Raw genomic sequence first — 15468 nt, forward strand, 5'->3', positions numbered from 1 at the left:
ACCATTCAAATAATCACACAAACCATTCAAACAATCACACAAACCATTCAAGCAATCACACAAACCATTCAAATAATCACACAAACCATTCAAACAATCACACAAACCATTCAAATAATCACACAAACCATTCAAATAATCACACAAACCATTCAAATAATCACACAAACCACTCAAGCAATCACACAAACCATTCAAATAATCACACAAACCATTCAAATAATCACAAAAACCATTCAAACAATCTCACAAACCATTCAAGCAATCACACAAACCATTCAAGCAATCACACAAACCATTCAAGCAATCACACAAACCATTCAAGCAATCACACAAACCATTCAAGCAATCACACAAACCATTCAAATAATCACACAAACCACTCAAGCAATCACAAAAACCATTCAAACAATCTCACAAACCATTCAAGCAATCACACAAACCATTCAAGCAATCACACAACCCATTCAAATAATCACACAAACCATTCAAATAATCACAAAAACCATTCAAACAATCTCACAAACCATTCAAGCAATCACACAAACCATTCAAGCAATCACACAACCCATTCAAATAATCACAAAAACCATTCAAACAATCTCACAAACCATTCAAGCAATCACACAAACCATTCAAGCAATCACACAAACCATTCAAACAATCACACAAACCATTCAAGCAATCACACAAACCATTCAAGCAATCACACAAACCATTCAAACAATCACACAAACCATTCAAACAAGTGAATCCTCTTGGATTGCGCTGAGGTTCGGGCATGGAATTTCTAGGAGGAAGTATAATTTGTATGCAATGAAAGTACATGTAATATGGGATCGAGTAAGATCGAGTAAGCTTCACCAGTGCGCGTGCGCGAATTTACGTCACGTCGGCAGCGAGAAGGTGTTCCCCAACACGAACCAATCAGGAACTGCCACGCCCACTTATATGATCTCAGAATTCCTGTGACAGGAATTAGCGTTACACTGGCTGGAAGTCATTCGCTAGAGGCGCTTCCTCAGCGCCAATCACCAGTGCGCGTGCGCGAATTTACGTCACGTCGGCAGCGAGAAGGCGTTCCCCAACACGAACCAATCAGGAACTGCCACGCCCACTTATATGATCTCAGAATTCCTGTGACAGGAATTAGCGTTACACTGGCTGGAAGTCAATCGCTAAAGGCGCTTCCTCAGCGCCAATAATCTCACAAACCATTCAAGCAATCACACAAATCATTCAAACAATCACACAAACCATTCAAGCAATCACACAAACCATTCAAGCAATCACACAAACCATTCAAATAATCACACAAACCATTCAAACAATCTCACAAACCATTCAAGCAATCACACAAATCATTCAAACAATCACACAAACCACTCAAACAATCACACAAACCATTCAAGCAATCTCACAAACCATTCAAGCAATCACACAAACCACTCAAACAATCACACAAACCATTCAAGCAATCACACAAACCATTCAAACAATCTCACAAACCATTCAAATAATCACACAAACCATTCAAACAATCTCACAAACCATTCAAACAATCACACAAACCATTCAAGCAAACTCACAAACCATTCAAGCAATCACACAAACCATTCAAATAATCACACAAACCTTTCAAGCAATCACACAAACCATTCAAACAATCTCACAAACCATTCAAACAATCTCACAAACCATTCAAGCAATCTCACAAACCATTCAAGCAATCACACAAACCACTCAAGCAATCTCACAATCCATTCAAACAATCACACAAACCATTCAAGCAATCACACAAACCATTCAAGCAATCACACAAACCATTCAAATAATCACACAAACCATTCAAACAATCTCACAAACCATTCAAACAATCACACAAACCATTCAAGCAATCACACAAACCATTCAAGCAATCACACAAACCATTCAAGCAATCACACAAACCATTCAAATAATCACACAAACCATTCCAGCAATCACACAAACCATTCAAATAATCACACAAACCATTCAAAGAATCACACAAACCATTCAAGCAATCACACAAACCATTCAAGCAATCACACAAACCATTCAAATAATCACACAAACCATTCAAACAATCTCACAAACCATTCAAACAATCACACAAACCATTCAAACAATCTCACAAACCATTCAAATAATCACACAAACCATTCAAACAATCTCACAAACCATTCAAACAATCACACAAACCATTCAAGCAATCACACAAACCATTCAAGCAATCACACAAACCATTCAAGCAATCTCACAAACCATTCAAGCAATCACACAAACCATTCACGCAATCACACAAACCATTCAAGCAATCTCACAAACCATTCAAGCAATCACACAAACCACTCAAGCAATCTCACAATCCATTCAAACAATCACACAAACCATTCAAGCAATCACACAAACCATTCAAGCAATCACACAAACCATTCAAATAATCACACAAACCATTCAAACAATCTCACAAACCATTCAAACAATCACACAAACCATTCAAGCAATCACACAAACCATTCAAGCAATCACACAAACCATTCAAGCAATCACACAAACCATTCAAATAATCACACAAACCATTCAAGCAATCACACAAACCATTCAAATAATCACACAAACCATTCAAATAATCACACAAACCATTCAAGCAATCACACAAACCATTCAAGCAATCACACAAACCATTCAAATAATCACACAAACCATTCAAACAATCTCACAAACCATTCAAACAATCACACAAACCATTCAAGCAATCTCACAAACCATTCAAATAATCACACAAACCATTCAAACAATCTCACAAACCATTCAAACAATCACACAAACCATTCAAGCAATCACACAAACCATTCAAGCAATCACACAAACCATTCAAGCAATCACACAAACCATTCAAATAATCACACAAACCATTCAAGCAATCACACAAACCATTCAAATAATCACACAAACCATTCAAATAATCACACAAACCATTCAAGCAATCACACAAACCATTCAAGCAATCACACAAACCATTCAAATAATCACACAAACCATTCAAGCAATCACACAAACCATTCAAACAATCACACAAACCATTCAAGCAATCACACAAACCATTCAAATAATCACACAAACCATTCAAGCAATCACACAAACCATTCAAGCAATCTCACAAACCATTCAAACAATCTCACAATCCATTCAAATAATCTCACAATCCATTCAAACAATCTCACAATCCATTCAAGCAATCACACAATCCATTCAAACAATCACACAAACCATTCAAGCAATCTCACAAACCATTCAAGCAATCTCACAATCCATTCAAGCAATCTCACAAACCATTCAAGCAATCTCACAAACCTTTCAAACAATCTCACAAACCATTCAAACAATCACACAAACCATTCAAACAATCTCACAAACCATTCAAACAATCTCACAAACCATTCAAGCAATCACACAAACCATTCAAGCAATCTCACAAACCATTCATACAATCTCACAATCCATTCAAATAATCTCACAATCCATTCAAACAATCTCACAATCCATTCAAGCAATCACACAATCCATTCAAACAATCACACAAACCATTCAAGCAATCTCACAAACCATTCAAGCAATCTCACAATCCATTCAAGCAATCTCACAAACCATTCAAGCAATCTCACAATCCATTCAAACAATCTCACAAACCATTCAAACAATCTCACAAACCATTCAAACAATCTCACAATCCATTCAAGCAATCATACAATCCATTCAAACAATCACACAAACCATTCAAGCAATCTCACAAACCATTCAAGCAATCTCACAAACCATTCAAGCAATCTCACAATCCATTCAAACAATCTCACAAACCATTCAAACAATCTCACAATCCATTCAAACAAACACACAAACCATTCAAGCAATCTCACAAACCATTCAAACAATCTCACAATCCATTCAAGCAATCACACAAACCATTCAAACAATCTCACAAACCATTCAAACAATCTCACAAACCATTCAAACAATCTCACAAACCATGCAAACAATCACACAAACCATTCAAACAATCACACAATCCATTCAAACAATCACACAAACCATTCAAACAATCTCACAAACCATTCAAACAATCTCACAAACCATTCAAACAATCTCACAAACCATGCAAACAATCACACAAACCATTCAAACAATCTCACAATCCATTCAACAATCACACAAACCATTCAAGCAATCTCACAAACCATTCAAGCAATCTCACAAACCATTCAAGCAATCTCACAATCCATTCAAACAATCTCACAAACCATTCAAACAATCTCACAAACCATTCAAACAAACACACAAACCATTCAAGCAATCTCACAATCCATTCAAACAAACACACAAACCATTCAAGCAATCTCACAAACCATTCAAACAATCTCACAAACCATTCAAACAATCTCACAATCCATTCAAGCAATCACACAAACCATTCAAACAATCTCACAAACCATTCAAACAAACACACAAACCATTCAAGCAATCTCACAATCCATTCAAACAAACACACAAACCATTCAAGCAATCACACAAACCATTCAAGCAATCTCACAATCCATTCAAACAATCTCACAAACCATTCAAACAAACACAAAAACCATTCAAGCAATCACACAATCCATTCAAACAAACACACAAACCATTCAAGCAATCTCACAATCCATTCAAACAAACACACAAACCATTCAAGCAATCTCACAATCCATTCAAACAAACACACAAACCATTCAAGCAATCTCACAATCCATTCAAACAAACACACAAACCATTCAGGCAATCACACAAACCATTCAAACAATCTCACAATCCATTCAAGCAATCACACAAACCATTCAAGCAATCTCACAAACCATTCAAACAATCTCACAATCCATTCAAGCAATCTCACAAACCATTTAAACAATCTCACAATCCATTCAAACAAACACACAAACCATTCAAGCAATCTCACAATCCATTCAAACAAACACACAAACCATTCAAGCAATCTCACAATCCATTCAAACAAACACACAAACCATTCAGGCAATCACACAAACCATTCAAACAATCTCACAATCCATTCAAGCAATCACACAAACCATTCAAGCAGTCTCACAAACCATTCAAACAATCTCACAATCCATTCAAGCAATCTCACAAACCATTTAAACAATCTCACAATCCATTCAAACAAACACACAAACCATTCAAGCAATCTCACAATCCATTCAAACAAACATACAAACCATTCAAGCAATCTCACAAACCATTCAAACAAACACACAAACCATTCAAGCAATCTCACAATCCATTCAAACAAACACACAAACCATTCAAGCAATCACACAAACCATTCAAACAATCTCACAATCCATTCAAGCAATCACACAAACCATTCAAACAATCTCACAAACCATTCAAACAATCTCACAATCCATTCAAACAATCTCACAAACCATTCAAACAATCTCACAAACCATTCAAACAATCTCACAATCCATTCAAACAATCACACAAACCATTCAAACAATCTCACAAACCATTCAAACAATCTCACAATCCATTCAAACAATCACACAAACCATTCAAACAATCTCACAAACCATTCAAACAATCTCACAAACCATTCAAACAATCTCACAAACCATTCAAACAATCTCACAAACCATTCAAACAATCACACAATCGATTCAAGCAATCACACAAACCATTCAAACAATCACACAAACCATTCAAACAATCTCACAAACCATTCAAACAATCACACAAACCATTCAAACAATCTCACAAACCATTCAAACAATCTCACAATCCATTCAAACAATCACACAAACCATTCAAGCAATCACACAAACCATTCAAGCAATCTCACAAACAATTCAAACAATCTTACAATCCATTCAAACAATCACACAAACAGTTCAAGCAAATGCACCAACCATTCAAACAATCACACAAACCATTCAAACAATCACACAATCCATTCAAACAATCACACAAACCATTCACGCAATCTCACAAACAATTCAAACAATCTCACAATCCATTCAAGCAATCACACAAACCATTCAAACAAACACACAAACAGTTCAAGCAAATGCACCAACCATTCAAACAAACATATAAACTTTTAAACAATTCACACAAACTCACATGCAGTTCAAACACACAAACCTTTCAAATGAATGTACAAACTGGTCAAACTAACTGACAAACAATTCAAACTAGAGAGTTCATGAGAACACCGTACCCCACGCAGTCTTGAGAAACAAGGATATAAGGTCGGCGGGGTCTGCGAGTGGCAAATTTGATCGGTTGTGATGACCTAAAGTTCCGTAATATTTTGTCCCAAGTATTGTTAAACAGAAGGGTTTTGAAAGTGCCAAAAAGGTGTTTCGTGTTCTACAATGTTCAAGTATGTAATTAAATTGAAATGAAATAAAGATTTTGAATGTTTTAGAAAAAAAAACCTCTTTTGGCAAGTTTACTGCCGTTGCTGCAGGGTCTTTTGCACCACCTTATTTAAGATGTTACCTTAGTTTCTTCGTTCCTGTTGTTTGTGTCCCTTATGACGTCCATAAAAACTACGTTTCCTGTTTTGAATGATTTTCCATTTTTATGGGACAGATTGGCAGACAGAGTAAAAAAACTTTATCTCACCCCTCTCTGCGCATGTGTGATCGGGATGAATTTGCAGCCAAAGTACTGCTGATGTTATCCGATTCATGTTCCCAATCGTGTTCAAAATATAACATTCAATAGCAATTAAATTGTTCCTCAATCATAGACAGACAGACAGACAGACACACAAAGTGAACCAAATCTTTAACCACACTCTTCTCCACGTGCGTCGGTTCACAAACTCCAAAACTGTTCAAAATCATGTACAAACAATTCAAACAAACTCACAAACTGGTCAAACTGATATATGAATGGTTCAAACTAACGGACAAAATGTTCAAACAAAAGCACAGGCAATTCAAATGTAAGGAAGACGCATCGGGAATCATAATGATAGTATCACCAACACACATTGTGATTTTTGTACAACATTGATGCGAAAGCAGATAAGAGGCCATGAGGCGAATTATTCACATTTTGCACCTGCTCAAATCTCCATGTTGCTTTTTCTGTGCAGAGTTACCTGTGCTGCACGCCTCCAGCTGCACTACCCTTGCTGCATTAGCGAATGCGTACGCCCCGCCCTAGATGTCCAAGCATGAAGCGATATTGAGCACGTGCCGTTACAGTATTGTAAAGCGGCATATCGGGGTGCGCCCCTCTTGCTGGACAGCCATGCATACCGATTCCCGAGTTGGATATCCATGCATACCGATCCCCGAGTTGGATACCCGTCAATACAGAATCCCGTGATGGGTACCCGTCCATACCGAATCCCTTGATGGATACCCGTCCATACAGAATCCCTTGATGGATACCCGTCAATACAGAGTCCCGTGATGGGTACCCGTCCATACAGAATCCCTTGATGGATACCCGTCCATACAGAATCCCTTGATGGATACCCGTCCATACAGAATCCCGTGATGGGTACCCGTCCATACAGAATCCCGTGATGGGTACCCGTCCATACAGAATCCCTTGATGGATACGCATCCATACAGATACAGAATCCCTTGATGGATACCCGTCCATGCACGATCCCTTGATGGATACCCGTCCATACAGAATCCCGAGTTGGATACCCGTCAATACAGAATCCCGTGATGGGTACCCGTCCATGCAGAATCCCTTGATGGATACCCGTCCATGCAGGATCCCTTGATGGATACCCGTCCAGACAGAATCCCTTGACGGATACCCGTCCATACAGAATCCCGTGATGGCTATTCGTCCATACAGAATCCCTTGACGGATACCCGTCCATACAGAATCCCTTGATGGATACCCATCCATGCAGGATCCCTTGATGGATACCCGTCCATACAGAATCCCTTGATGGATACCCGTCCATACAGAATCCCGTGATGGATATTCGTCCATACAGAATCCCTTGATGGATATCCGTCCATACAGGATCCCTTGATGGATACCCGTCCATACAGAATCCCTTGACGGATACCCGTCCATACAGAATCCCGTGATGGATATTGGTCCATACAGAATCCTGTGATGGATATCCGTCCAAACTGAATTCCGAGCTGGATATCTGTTCATACTGAATCGCAAGCCGGATATCCGTCCAGGATAAATCCTTTGCTGGACACCAGTCCATGCTGAATCCCATCCTCCCAGTCGGTACTAAATCTTGTGCTGGACACTAGTCCAGACTGAATCCCATTCTAGATACCAGTTCATACTGAATTCTGTGCTGGATATAGGTCCAAACTGAATTCCGAGCTGGATATCTGTTCATACTGAATCGCAAGCCGGATATCCGTCCAGGATAAATCCTTTGCTGGACACCAGTCCATGCTGAATCCCATCCTCCCAGTCGGTACTAAATCTTGTGCTGGATACCAGTCCAGACTGAATCCCATTCAAGATACCAGTTCATACTGAATTCTGTGCTGGATATCTGTTCATACTGAATCCTGAGCTGGATATCCAGCCTGGCTTTTTCCCATGCTGAATACCACTCTATACTGAGTCCCATGCTAAATTCCATCCTGGATACCAGTCTATGCTGAATCCCATACTGGATACCAGTAAATACTGAATCCCATGATGGATACCAGCCCATACTGAATCCAATGCTGGATACCTGTCCATACTGAATCCCATGCTGGATAACTCCCCATATTAAATCCCATGCTGGATACCAGTCCATACTGAATCCAATGCGGAATACCAGATCATACTGAATTCTGTGCTGAATATCTGTTCAAACTGAATCCCGTGCTAGATATCTGTTCAAACTGAATCCCGTGCTGGATATCCAAACTGCATCCCGTACTGGATAGCTGTCCATACTGAATCCAATACTGGATACCTCTCTCTACTGAATCCCATACTGAATCCCATGCTGGATAGCTGTCCATACTGAATCCCATGCTGGATAGCTGTCCATACTGAATCCAATGCTGGATACCTCTCTCCACTGCATCCCATACTGAATCCCATGCTGGATACCTCTCTCCACTGAATCCCATACTGAATCCCATGCTGGATAGCTGTCCATACTGAATCCCATGCTGGATAGCTGTCCATACTGAATCCATTGCTGGATACGTCTCTCCACTGCATCCCATACTGAATCCCATGCTGGATATCTGTCCATACTGAATCCCATGCTGGATAGCTGTCTATCTAAATCCCATGCTGGATAGCTGTCCATACTGAATCCCATGCTAGATAGCTGTCCATACTGAATCCCATGCTGGATAGCTGTCTATCTGAGTCCCATGCTGGATAGCTGTCCATACTGAATCCCATGCTGGATCGCTGTCTATACTGAATCCCATGCTGGATAGCTGTCTATACTGAATCCCATGCTGGATAGCTGTCCATAATGAATCCCATGCTGGATAGCCGTCCATACTGAATCCGATGCTGGATAGCTGTCTATACTGAATCCCATGCTGGATAGCTGTCCATACTGAATCCCATGTTGGATAGCTGTCCATACTGAGTCCCATGCTGGATAGTGGTCCATACTGAATCCCATGCTGGATAGCTGTCCATACTGAATCCCATACTGAATCCCATGCAGGATAGCTGTCCATACTGAATCCTATACTGAATCCCATGCTGGATAGCTGTCCATCTGGAATCCCATGCTGGATAGCTGTCCATCCTCAATCCCATGCTGGATAGCTGTCCATATTGACTCCCATGCTGGATAGTGGTCCATACTGAATCCCATGCTGGATAGTGGTCCATACTGAATCCCATGCTGGATAGTGGTCCATACTGAATCCTAAGCTGGATAGCTGTCCATACTGAATCCCATGCTGGATAGCTGTCCATACTGAATCCCATGCTGGATAGTGGTCCATACTGAATCCCATGCTGGATAGCTGTCCATACTGAATCCCATACTGAATCCCATGCAGGATAGCTGTCCATACTGAATCCCATACTGAATCCCATGCTGGATAGCTGTCCATCCTGAATCCCATGCTGGATAGCTGTCCATCCTGAATCCCATGCTGGATAACTGTCAATACTGAATCTTGTGCTGGATATCTCTCTCTACTGAATTGCACACTGAATCCCATACTGAATCCCATGCTGGATAGCTGTCGATACTGAATATTGTGCTGGATATCTCTCTCTACTGAATTGCATAATGGTTTCCATACTGAATCCCATGCTGCATAGCTGTCCATACTGAAATCCCATACTGAATCCCATGCTGGATAGCTGTCCATACTGATTTCCATACTGAATCCCATACTGAATCCCATGCTGGATAGCTGTCCATACTGATTCCCATACTGAATCCCATGCTGGATAGCTGTCCATACTGAATCCCATGCTGGATAGCTGGCCATACTGAATCCCATGCTGGATAGCTGTCCATACTGAATCCCATGCTGGATAGCTGTCCATCCTGAATCTTGTGTTGGATATCTCTCTCCACTGAATTGTATAATGATTCCCATACTGAATCCCATGCTGGATAGCTGTCCATACTGAATCCCATACTGAATCCCATGCTGGATAGCTGTCCATACTGAATCCCATACTGAATCCCATGCTGGATAGCTGTCTATACTGATCCCATACTGAATCCCATGCTGGATAGCTGTCCATACTGATTCCCATACTGAATCCCATGCTGGATAGCTGTCCATACTGAATCCCATACTGAATCCCATGCTGGATAGCTGTCTATACTGATCCCATACTGAATCCCATACTGGATAGCTGTCTATACTGATCCCATACTGAATCCCATGCTGGATAGCTGTCCATACTGAATCCCATACTGAATCCCATGCTGGATAGCTGTCCATACTGATTCCCATACTGAATCTTGTGCTGGATATCTCTCTCTACTGAATTGCATACTGAATCCCATACTGAATCCCATGCTGGATAGCTGTCCATACTGATTCCCATACTGAATCCCATACTGAATCCCATACTGATTCCCATGCTGGATAGCCGTCCATACTGATTCCCATACTGAATCCCATGCTGGATAGCTGTCCATACTGAATCCCATACTGAATCCCATGCTGGATAGCCGTCCATACAGAATCCCATACTGAATCCCATGCTGGATAGCTGTCCATACTGATTCCCATACTGAATCCCATGCTGGATAGCTGTCCATGCTGATTCCCATACTGAATCTTGTGCTGGATATCTTTCTCTACTGAATTGCATACTGATCCCATACTGAATCCCATGCTGGATAGCTGTCCATACTGATTCCCATACTGAATCCCATACTGAATCCCATACTGAATCCCATGCTGGATAGCTGTCCATACTGAATCCCATACTGAATCCCATGCTGGATAGCTGTCCATACTGATTCCCATACTGAATCCCATACTGAATCCCATACTGAATCCCATGCTGGATAGCCGTCCATACTGATACCCATACTGAATCCCATGCTGGATACCTGTCCATACTGAATCCCATACTGAATCCCATGCTGGATAGCTGTCCATGCTGATTCCCATACTGAATCCCATGCTGGATAGCTGTCCATACTGATTCCCATACTGAATCCCATGCTGGATAGCCGTCCATACTGATTCCCATACTGAATCCCATGCTGGATAGCCGTACATACTGATTCCCATACTGAATCCCATGCTGGATAGCTGTCCATACTGATTCCCATACTGAATCCCATACTGAATCCCATGCTGGATAGCCGTCCATACTGATTCCCATACTGATTCCCATCCTGAATCCCATGCTGGATAGCTGTCCATACTGATTCCCATACTGAATCCCATGCTGGATAGCTGTCCATCCTGAATCCCATACTGAATCCCATGCTGGATAGCTGTCTATCCTGAATCCCATACTGAATCCCATGCTGGATAGCTGTCCATCCTGAATCCCATGCTGGATAGCTGTCCATCCTGAATCCCATACTGGATAGCTGTCCATCCTGAATCCCATGCTGGATAGCTGTCCATCCTGAATCCCATACTGATTCCCATACTGAATCCCATGCTGGGTAGCTGTCCATACTGAATCCCATACTGAATCCCATGCTGGATAGCCGTCCATACTGAATCCCATCCTGAATCCCATGCTGGATAGCTGTCCATCCTGAATCCCATACTGAATCCCATGCTGAATAGCTGTCCATCCTGAATCCCATGCTGGATAGCTGTCCATCCTGAATCCCATACTGGATAGCTGTCCATCCTGAATCCCATGCTGGATAGCTGTCCATCCTGAATCCCATACTGATTCCCATACTGAATCCCATGCTGGATAGCTGTCCATTCTGAATCCCATACTGAATCCCATCCTGAATCCCATGCTGGATAGCTGTCCATACTGAAACCCATCCTGAATCCCATGCTGGATCGTCGACAGCATTCCGTATCACTGATACCCGCGTAATTACAATGGAACCCCACACACACACACACTGGATCCGCGTACGCACACCCTCCGGTTACCTTTTGTCGATCCCGTGCTGAGGCCGTATGGGGTGTTGGGGGCGGGGGAGGGAAGGGGACGACTCGGATACTTTAGTCGTTTCCATGGAACGGGAATCTGGCTCCGTCACCCCGGCCCACTCCGGCCGTGCCACTCACGCCTCCCATAAAGGCGACCGTCGATCTCCAAAGCGACGCCACCCGAAACGTCAAATGGCGATGCGAGCGGAGCGCCGATCTCCGCGCTCTTGGACGGACGGACCACTCTGAGCGACCTTCATCCCGCGCGGTCGCTCGAGCGCGTCGACCCCGTCGCGAGGCGCTTTGCGCGGGATCGAAGCCCCCGAAGAGCCACCGTGTTCGGAACGTCCAGGGGGGGAGGGGTGCTGGAGGGATGCGCGGGAGCCGCTACAACATGAACCGTGGGTCTTGGGTTGAACGCGGTTGCCGGACGGTCGACCTCCGATCATGGACCGTTCGAGCGACTCGGCCGATGGCGCGTCCCCGCGCACTATTTCACACGAGTCCGTACGGCCCCGCACGATCACCACAGAAAAATTTCAGTCCGCGCCGCCCGGCACCACCGAGGGGAGGGCGGGGGGCAATAGGGGGGCAGGGGGATTAATTTTGAGTCCGATGTGCGTCCTTTTTATTCCTTATTCCACAACCAACGTGCAAGTGGTCGACTGCAAATGCTGCTGGGGTTACGGGGGGTCACGGAGCTCCGTGCAGTGTCCGTACGGGCGCATCGCGTGCTTTTCGTGCCGCATTCGCAGTACGGAGCTGTTTTGCAACGCGCGTGCCTCGTGGCCGCCCCCGTGGGCCCCCTCCGCACCTCCACCACCGCACGAGGCCCTCTCCGTGCTCTTCTTCAGCAGCCGAAGCAACACGTAATGGGAGGTGGAGGTGCGGGGGGCGACGTCACGGGCGGGAAACGAGCTCCTTTATTCGGACGCTCGTGTAGCATTCCGCGATGAGCGTTACGTGCACGAGCTCGGCGGAGGGATTTTCCCCACGGATTCCGGCCAAGGCCCCTCGGCCAATGAGCGGAGCGCATCCCACGCGTCCTTTTTGTGCTTTCCGAGCACGTGCACGGGACGTACGAGACGTGTGGGCAGAGTGTGTGCTGTGTGTGTGCTGCCTCCCTCCAGCTCACGGCGCCCTCTCGCTGAATACAAATGTTCCTACTCGACCCGGAGCCTCCTCTCCCGTTCCTACTCACAGAGGCGGCGTGCGATGTGAGGCTGGGGGTTATTGGGGCTTGGCGGTGCTTTGGGGGGCTGGGGGTGCTCGAGGAGACCGCGGGTGTAATTGGAGAGACCTGGCTAGAGATACATTTGGGAGGAGGTGGGGGTGCTTGGGGCTTGGCTGCACTTGGGATTCCCTGTTGGGGAGCGCTTGGGTGGGGGGGGGGGGGGGTAAGGACATGCAGCGTCTGCAAGGGGAGGGGGTGATTTGTGATGGTGGAGAGGTCAGGCCTAGGGGGATATGTATATGAGGCTTGGGGATTTTGGGGGCTCTGGGTTCTTAGGGAGTCTAGGTGAAGGGGGCTATGAGCTTGGGGAGGCTGGGAATGCTTGGAGAGATTTGGGAACTTGGTGGTACTTGTAGAAGCTGGAGGGAGGGTGGGGGGGGGGGTTGGGCAGCCTGGGTCGCATGCTCGCTTGGGGTATACTGTGGGCTAATTTACCCCTCGGGGTGTCATGACATCATTTTGCCTCTCCACCTCCACGTGTGCTTCATCACATTTAAGTATTCGGAAAAAGATTCCACAAGTGTCGGAATAACAGGAAATAGTGAAAAGCTCAGCAGCGCTGTCTCCAGACACCCACACAGTTGCAACCACATTGACCTTCCCAAAGATAAAGAGGAAACATAGGGGCAATACCCCTGGTGCTCACCTGGTAGAATAAACCGTTTACTGCACTGACTAAAGGTATTTTAAACCAATTTCTATGGTTGATAGAAGACAGGGCAGCATGTAGAATCACACTAACATAATCATAAGACTTTAAATAAACAAACAAAAAAATACCTATTATAATAATTATAATAATTCATTTATTTTGTATAGCGCTTTTCATGAAGCCCAAAGGCGCTTTGACAGAGTGCAAAACATAATGCATAACAAAACATGAAAACAACAAGTGCAAAAAGACAAGAATCAATAGGGAAATATTTAAAGCAAAAGGAGGGAGAAGGAGAAGTGATAGTCAGGGGTTAAATGCTGTGGGTTGAATGTTGAATGCAGTGCTGAACATTATGGAGGGTAACCCACCTCCCCCGACCCTATATAGCTCGTAAGACCCCAATTTTTCAAATACCTTGGACAAACATTGGTACATCGTGGGTGATGAAGGTTGTGGTGACGTTTCATTGAAACTGTGTGTGTAGTTTCTGAGAAGAAAGCAAATACCTATTTTTGGGGGGTCAAACCTGGATTTACTTTGACCCCCCCGTGGCCCCCCTTAGACTTTGATTTTCTAAGTGCCATGAACAAACATCGGTATATCGTGGGTGATTAAGGTTGTGGTCAAGTTTCATCGAAATCGTATGTGTAGTTTCAGAGGAAAAAGTAAATACCAATTTAGGGGGTCAAACCTCGGTCCACTTTGACCCCCTGTAAACCCCCTTAGACCCCGATTTTTTTAAATGCCGTGAACAAACTTTAGTCACAACAAAACAAATATCATTTGTGCCAAATTTGGTCGCAATCCCATCAGCGGTTTCGAAGATGTTTCAAGTGTTTACGGACTGACGGACGGACAACGCGCCATCGCATAAGCTCCTCTGAACTTCGTTCCAGGTGAGCTAAAAATCACTTCGGTAGGTTAATACTGGTTAATGTAGTTTAATAGTATTATTCGTAACTATCAGGGAC

The sequence above is a fragment of the Myxine glutinosa genome, chromosome 3, assembly GCF_964187855.1.
Source record: "Myxine glutinosa chromosome 3, kmMyxGlut1.1, whole genome shotgun sequence".
In the NCBI taxonomy this organism is placed as follows: Eukaryota; Metazoa; Chordata; class Myxini; order Myxiniformes; family Myxinidae; genus Myxine; species Myxine glutinosa.